The sequence below is a fragment of the Micrasema longulum genome, unplaced genomic scaffold, assembly GCF_059751315.1.
Source record: "Micrasema longulum isolate JH-2025_06_02 unplaced genomic scaffold, ASM5975131v1 h1tg001724l, whole genome shotgun sequence".
In the NCBI taxonomy this organism is placed as follows: Eukaryota; Metazoa; Arthropoda; class Insecta; order Trichoptera; family Brachycentridae; genus Micrasema; species Micrasema longulum.
Window position 1 is genome coordinate 40,863 of NW_028278902.1, and position 8,743 is coordinate 49,605.

Below are 8,743 nucleotides of genomic sequence, written 5' to 3' on the forward strand. Positions count from 1 at the left end.
CGTCAACTATCACGCCGTTTCCCCGTAAGAGTAGGCAGAGAGGATGGAACGCCACGTCACTATCTGAGCATATAGATTTCGCTTCCTCTACCTTCATACATATTCTCGTGCACGCGCGCCGATTATTCTGGTAGATAATATCAGTTAATTATAAGGCTAGGTCAATTTTATATTTTAAGTTCATTAGAATAAGTTGGATTTTAAGAATATAAGTGGCCACGAGAAGGAAGAAATTTGGCGGGAAAAGTGGATCGACCCTTAACCGAAGCGGGCGCCAATCAGAGAGACGGAAGCGGGAGGCATCATCCCAACCCGGGAGTGGGGACGCCCGGAAGATTATAAAAACCGTGACACCCGCTTCCCGAACTCTCTTTGGTTCAAACTCTTCTCCGCTGTCTCTTCTCCTGTGCCACCATACTTTCACTACGTGGGTGAGTTTGTCCCCGAGGGTCACGAGCGGGTGCCTCGCCATCCCCGTGGCCCAGTCAGTAGCCCACGATGACTAACCAGCCCTGACGCCTCAGCCCCAACGCTGCCACCTACCACGCATCCTACGCACCCCACGTCGCCGCACCACGAGACGCAACCCACGCACCCGCGCCGCTGCTCAGGACGAGCCGCCTACGTCCTGCGTCCCTCCACGCACCCGACGTCATTCCTCGCGCCCCGCCATGGGACAGGAAGCAACACCGCTGCTCATTCCGAGCCGACCCCGCGGCACACCTCACCGCAGCTGGATGCCGCCGTCCCAGCTACCCTGTCGCCGCCGCCAGACGCTGCCCCCCCTACGATGCACCACGCCGCCGCCCACATCGCGTCCTGCGCCCACGCGCCACGACAAGGACCCACGCCGCCTTCGCGTCACCACGCCGCGCCACCGCATCAGGGCGTAAGGTTAATTTTAAGTTTATTGTTTAAGTTAGGTTAGTCAAATTTTAATATAAGAATTAATTTAAATTACATTTAAATTACGCAACTTATTTTTATTTCAATCTTACCCCTCCACATTGACATAATTATACTGAATGCAAGCTTAACTAATTGTTATTCTGTACGAATAATTGGCGCCCGACAAAAACCAAGCATCTCTCACTCTCTTCATCGATGATTTTTTTTAGATTAAAATTTTATTTTATATATTTTTATTTTAACTTACTTTTCGAGGTTGTCAAGTGGCGCCCAACGTGGGGCTCTGTGACTTTGAAAAATCGCAGGTCCGCTACCCCGAGATAAGAAGACAAGTAATTAATTAAATAATTAATTAGAACGATCAGTAAATTTACGGGGATACATTATTGCGCAATCAAATCATAGAGGAATTTATCTTAACCAAAAATATAATCACAGTTGCGTATATTCGTATTTCATATATTTCTAGCTATATTTCAGTTTAAATTTGATTGTTTTTTAATAGCGACGTTTATCGTATAGGTAGTCTAATTGTTTTTCTTAGAATTTTTTTTGGGAATCATAATTTTTATACCACGTTATATCAACATTACTGTGTTCTTATGTTTATATATATATATTTGGATAATTTATATAGCGCCATTTTTGTAAAAATCACCTCACTTGTTTTTGTGGTAGAGTTCTTACTAATTAATCTTGGTTTTATAAAATATTTTTTTGTACCTACCTTCTTATGAAATATTTCACAATGCCGCAAACGAGGAATAGAACTGCTCGCATTGACGTGAAAGAGCAGAACGGGGAACGGATCACATTTAAAGAATCTACTTGTCGGGGAAATCGTGTTCTGGAAGACACATTTTCGGGTTTGCCGGAAGAAGACCCTCGGGAATTTCTAGAGGTTTGCGAGGCATATTTCGCTGCCGCGGGCACAAGCCCGTCCATAAAAGTAAATAGAGCCGTCCGACAACTGAGCGGGGAAGCCTGGGAGTTCTTCCGACCCCACGCTAGTGGACGTTGGACCTGGGAAGACTTCGAGGAAGTCATCTTGCAGAGGTACAGCGCAGAATCAGCCCGTGCTTCCCTCATTGTGAACATGTATGGAGATCCTCAGCGGGAAAATGAGAGTGGAGTGGCCTTTGTCCGAAGGAAACATGCCGTGTACCGTAGATTATTTCCCAGAACCGAGAGCGCGGACGACGTTTGTGGCGATGTGATTGCTCTAATGAGGCCCCGGTATAGGGAGTTGCTACAATGCTGAGGACCGGGTAAGTTTACCATGGCCGCGTTAAAGGCCCGGGTTTCGGCATTAGACTTCCCGAAGCAGCCGTTGTTTGCACAGCCAAGTGGTTTTTTTGTATATCTAATAAAAGAAACTTAAGCGATATTTTTAAAGCTTAGAGGTATCTTATCGACGGATCAATTGAAGACAGTTTATTATGCTCTAGTACAGTCAATCATTCAATATGCAATAGTTGGATGGGGAGGGGCTTTTATCGCTCATCTTAGATGACCCTTAAATGTTCTACAGAAAAAAAAAACCAAATAAATCATCCTTGTTCTCAACTACCGAACTCTTCAAAGAATTTAATGTTTTAAGAGTGGAGGATATAAGCAGGAGACACCACGGAATGCTATGCGACGCGAGGAACCCTCTAACGACGAAAGACGCTTCCCAACGTAAACAAATACTCAGAGACCTCCACCTAAGTGCCACTTTTGTCCGCAGAGACATTTTCACCGCGATTGTCCAGTGCTGAGAGAACGCTTTCCAGCAAGAAACGTAGGAGCTAATAGACAAAGTCTGGGAAACGCCAACCGCCCGGACGGGAGAAATCTCCCAGTCCAGGGCTCCCAGTAAGAAACAATCACGGACACTCTCCTATACCTCGGCAGAATAACCGTTATAGTGAGAGAACGATCCAGCGGAATGTCCCGTGATCCAACCCGAAACTACACCAGTTGATTTAATCGGCCCCGGATCACACCTTGACACCCCTACGAATCCAGTAGGATTCTCGCCAACAGTACGGGAACCTACTGACCTACATTTCAGGCCGAATCAGAATCTCATGTCCGACCCAGTGGGAATCTCAGCTGTGTTATCGTCACCGGTGGCGAAAATTCACTTACCGAGGGTGCGTAAAGAGATTGGACCTCGAGTCGTACACGCGCTTATCGACTCTGCATCTACATTCAATTTGGTCAATTCAACCCTAATCGACTCCCGTGAATGTATAAAAGTCCCTTCTCACCGTATTAAGATGGCCCATGACTCCGCTGTATTGGAATTAAACACCGTCGCAGACATTAAATTTACACTGGCCGGGCAGGAATTAAAAAGTGAATTTCTTGTCACCGAAGGTTTGAGTGAAGAAGTCATTTTAGGATACACATGGATGAGAAGCAATCACACCGTTCTCGATTTGCACCGCAATTGTCTTTATTTTGGTGCAAGTAGCCGATCCGCGGCACATTTATTGCCAGATCGGACAAGTGCAAATCATGTAGAGGTGAGCCTGCCACAGATAACGGGGCCAGCAGACGGCAGGAAAACCGAATTACGGCGACTTTAGCCACGTATTCGCAAACTACAACGGCGTCGCGAAAGTCAGCCCAATGAGACTTCAATTAACAGATGCACGACCAATTCGGTTACCGCCTTACCGAATCGCAGGGGAGAAAAAACGACAGTTATACGAACAAATAGAAAGCATGTTGGCTGACGGTGTAATTGAGCCGAGCAATTCGCTTTGTAGTTCACCTGTTGTTATGGCATCTAGGAAACACTCCGATATATATAGCTTCTGTGTTGATTTCAGGAAATTGAATTATGTTTGTCGATTCGGAGTTTCACCGCTACCGTTAATTCACGAAACGCTCAAGGACATCGGAAGTGCCACTATATTTTCGGTATTGGATATGAAGAGTGGTTATTAGCAGATTCCTATGGATAAGTAATCTAGCGACTCAACAGCGTTTACGATGCCTGATGGGTCAAAGTATGCGTTCAAGGTTATGCGCTTTGGCTTGTCAGGTGCACCGGGAAAATTGCAGTCCACGATGACGCAAGAAGTGTTGGCGGGTTATATTAGGGAACTTTGTATTATTTTTACTGATGACATATTAATATATTCAAACAGCTGGGAAAGTCATTTAACACATATATGACTAGTTTTAGACACAGCAATAAATTGGCGGTTCGTCTAGAAGGACGCCGGCCGGCACGGCGTGGCTGGGCACACGCCGCCGACAGTTGCGCCACAAACTGTATTGATTCACTAGAAGTAGTAAGTTCTAGCATCAGGAGAATGCCTAGAAAGTCTTGTATTGGCTGAAAACTGCCTGGGATAAATTGGCGGTTCGTCTAGAAGGACGCCGGCCGGCACGGCGTGGCTGGGCACACGCCGCCGACAGTTGCGCCACAAACTGTATTGATTTACTAGAAGTAGTAAGTTCTAGCATCAGGAGAATGCCTAGAAAGTCTTGTATTGGCTGAAAACTGCCTGGGATAAATTGGCGGTTCGTCTAGAAGGACGCCGGCCGGCACGGCGTGGCTGGGCACACGCCGCCGACAGTTGCGCCACAAACTGTATTGATTTACTAGAAGTAGTAAGTTCTAGCATCAGGAGAATGCCTAGAAAGTCTTGTATTGGCTGAAAACCGCCTGGTTTTAGAGCGCCTTTCCCACTTTGGTTTAAAATGCGCCCCAGAGAAATGTAAATTTGCTACCAAGTCTGTAAATTATTTCGGTCACCTCATAGACGATACAGGTAACCATCTTCAAGAGACGCATAGTTTAGAAATTGGAGCCACAAGATCACCGCGGACTCGGAAGGAGCTTGGAGGATTCTCGGATTGTGCAATTGGCTTCGAGAGTACGTTCCTAGGTATGCAGAATTGGCAGTGCCGCTGACCAACTTGTTGAGTACCGAGTACCTATAAATGGGACGCTGAAGCTCAACACGCCATGGACCATATTAAAAACGTATTTTCGCAACCCTTACATTTATCTCGTCCAGATTTTTCGAAGGAGTTTTGTCATTCAAACGGATGCTTCAAAACAAGGTCTCGGGGCAGTGTTATTTCGACTTGATGAGTGTGGTAATAAAAAAATAATTTCATACGCGATCGCACGTTTAAGGAAAAAAAAACTCACTCCAATTAATTAGAAGCCTTAGCGGACATATGGGCCATAAAAAAATATGGCGTTTATTTAGAGGCTAGAAGATTTATATTAAGAACGGACAACCGGGGTTTATTATACCTACATTCAACGAAGCAGAAAAACGTGAAAATTTCGAGATGGGCGCTACTTCTCCAAGATTTTAATTTCAAAATACAACACTGCGCGAGAAAGGAAAATGAACTTCCAGACTTACTGTCACGAAATCCAGCGAATACACCTGTAGGAGATGCCCCATATAATGAGGATATTGCAATGTATCCACCGAATCCGAGAACGGGGGCCGCGGTGCCCTTAGTAGGTATAGAAGAGGAGAGAGATGTTATCGGATCCGCCCTTCGAGTCGGACCTGATCGTAACGAAGGGATAGATACAACACTTTCACTTGCAGAACAGGCGAAAAGGAGTCAACTGAGCGATAACGGCGCTCAGGTACGAATACGAAAAATTCAAGAATTATGCCACCGCAAAGGGCCAAATCGAACTCAATTTCGGTACCTAAGTGCGCATTAAGTCATTGACGGAGTCCTATGGAAAACTAGAGGTCTAGACGAGCTTAATTTGTACGTACCAAAGAGGTTAATTCCACGCGTACTAGCTACCTATCACGATAACGAAATCGCCGGTCATCCGGGAATGCGCGAAACCGTACGGGTAATAAAGCGACTTTATTTCTGGCCCGGGATGCTCGACTATCCGCGACCACGTAAGACGATGCCTCACGTGTGCTTTAACGAAAGCCACCCCAGCGGGCGACGCTGCGCCACTCGGTAGTCACAAGCCTCAAAATCCATGGGAATGGATTTCTCTGGACCTAATGGGACGGTACCCATTCCAATCCTTTTAATCCTTTTGAATTCTATTGTACTTTTATGGAATTTGCTACCTGCTACCCCCCACTTTCTCCATTTAGGGGCGTGGTTTATTCAAAAATACTCAATTTACTTGTTTTGCGAGTTAGTTTTATGTGCGAAGTGTCTGCAGTAAGTTAAAACAGGTTGAAAGAGCGAGTTTTTCTATTTTTTTCTTTTGCCCTTTACTTATTACATATTACAATGCCTAAAATACGTGAGTTAAGTGAAAGTGAGCGATCTCAGATAATTTTTTTGAATTCGGAAGGGTGAAGTCAGGTTAAAATAGCCAAAAAATTAAATGCTCCCGATGTGCAGTGCAAACAACACTTAAACGATTTCTTGAGTCTAATTCCTTTAAAAACTGGCCAAAAACTGGCAGGAAGAGGATGACTTCTAATCGCGAGGACCGAATTGTGACAAACTTGTCGCTGCAAAATCGACAAAGTGCATCTTCCAAGCTGTCTGCCGAGCTGGAAAATGAATTTAGTCTTAAAATTTCACCACGCACCATTAGAAGACGTCTTTTGGAGTCTGGGTTACGAGGCTGCAAAGCAAGAAAGAAGCCATGGCTCTCTGAGGTCAACAGGAAAAGAAGGCTTATCTGGGCACGAGAACACCAAAACTGGACGACAGAAGACTGGGACAAAACACTTTGGTCCGATGAAACTAATATTGAAGTGAGTGATATTGATCGAAAATAAATACATAAAAATAATTTATTCATAAAAATATAGGTACCAGTTTCTACACAGCCCGCATCATCTGGGGCCCTGGAACCTTGCACTCCAACATCAAATATTCTTCCAGATCCAATAAAGTCAGCACCTAGTACATCAGTTTATTCACAACCCACATCATCTGGGGTCCTGGAACTTTGCACTCTAACATCGAATATATCTGTAAAATATCTTTCACCACAAGACATCATGCCATATCCAAAGGCAGCACCTCGTGTGCAATCATCTCGAGGTAGAAAACGGGGGCGCTCTCGTATCCTGACTGATACACTTGAAAAGGCAGAAATTGAAGAACTTGCTTTCAAAAAGATAGCTGAGGAAGCTGCGATCATGAAGAAAAAAGAACAAAAACTTCAGCAACTTAGAAACACTGAACTTTTCAATTCCACTGATGAAGATGAGGATGATCTTTCCAGCCTTCCAGATAGTAGCGGTGGCTCTGATTTCCTTTCAGATGATGAAGAGCTTATTGACGACATCGAACCAGAGAATGATGACTACGTTTTAGTCAAGTTTTCCACCAAAAAAACAGTTAAGTTTTATGTTGGGAAAGTTTTTAGTCACAATGAAAATACCTTGAAAGTGAATATTCGTCAAAGCCGTCCGTCAGCGGAACGACCAGGACAGCTAGCATCAAGTTTAGACAAAAATTTGATGCTGTTTTCTAAATAATATAATTTCCATTCTTAATTGGCTATAATTACTAATGCTGTTTTTATGGGTGGGATACTTGATCACCGGGATCACTCGTGGGGATCAAGTATCCCTCATGGACAGGGATACTTGATCCCCGCGAGTGTCTTACAAGAACTGATCTACTACATTTGTTTCACGAGAAAAAGGTTCTAAATGCACGCCTAGTGGAAGGTAATACATCACATTATGAACCTGGTGCAAAGAAAGAACAAAATAGCTATTACACTCTGAGATAATTCATGAAAACTAAAACAGGGATCAACCATCCCACCCTTTCCCTACAAGTATAAAAAAATAAACAATATAATTTAATATTTTTTTTATTTCTTCTTTTACAGGTTTTTGGGTCTCCTGGTTCTGTGTACGTTCGTCGAAGAGTTGGTGAAGAGTATCATCCTGACTGTGTGGTGCCTACGGTAAAACATGGTGGAGGAAGCATCATGATATGGGGGTCTATGACATCCACAGGCGTAGCAAAACTCTTCGTGTGCGAGGGACGAATGAATTCCGACACCTATACTACCATGCTGGATGATGTTTTGGAACCCTCCATGCGAAAATTATTCGATATTGAGTCCCAAAAGAATGTTTTGTTCCAGCAAGACAACGCTCCATGCCACACTTCAAAAAAGTATGGAGTGGTTAAAAAAAAGGGGAATTAAACTTATTAGTTGGCCTGCACAGTCACCGGACCTAAATACCATTGAACATTTTTGGTCAATATTAAAAATAAAGATTAGCCAAAGAAATGCAAAATCGAAAGAGTTAATTGACGAAATAAAAGATGCAGTTAATTGACGAAATAAAAAATATTGTAGTGCCAAATAACGCTACTTTAGTGTCATTTGATGTAGTTAGCTTATTTACAAATATTCCAACACAAGAATTAAAAATAGCCCTAGATAATCACATGGACACCAAAAACATTAATCCTGTAGAGAAATTAGAAATGAAAAATATTTTAGAACTTTGTATTGACCAAAACTTTTTCAAATTCAATGATAAATTGTATATACAACCTTGTGGATTATCGATGGGGAGTCCGATCTCACCTGTACTTGCAGATTTTTTTATGGACTTTATTGAAAATAAAATAGTAAACCTAAAATTATTTCAATATGTTAAATTCTATCGTCGATATGTCGATGATATCATTATTTTGTGGGTCGGAACGAAACGCCAGCTTGATATGTTCCTTTTAGAATTAAACTCCGTTAATAAGTCAATCCAATTTACAATGGAGTTAGGAGGGGAAAAACTCAACTTCTTAGACTTAACGTTAAATATAGAATCAAACAAAATGCATTTCAATATTTTTAGGAAACCAACGTATAGTGATAACATTATACATAATAATTCGC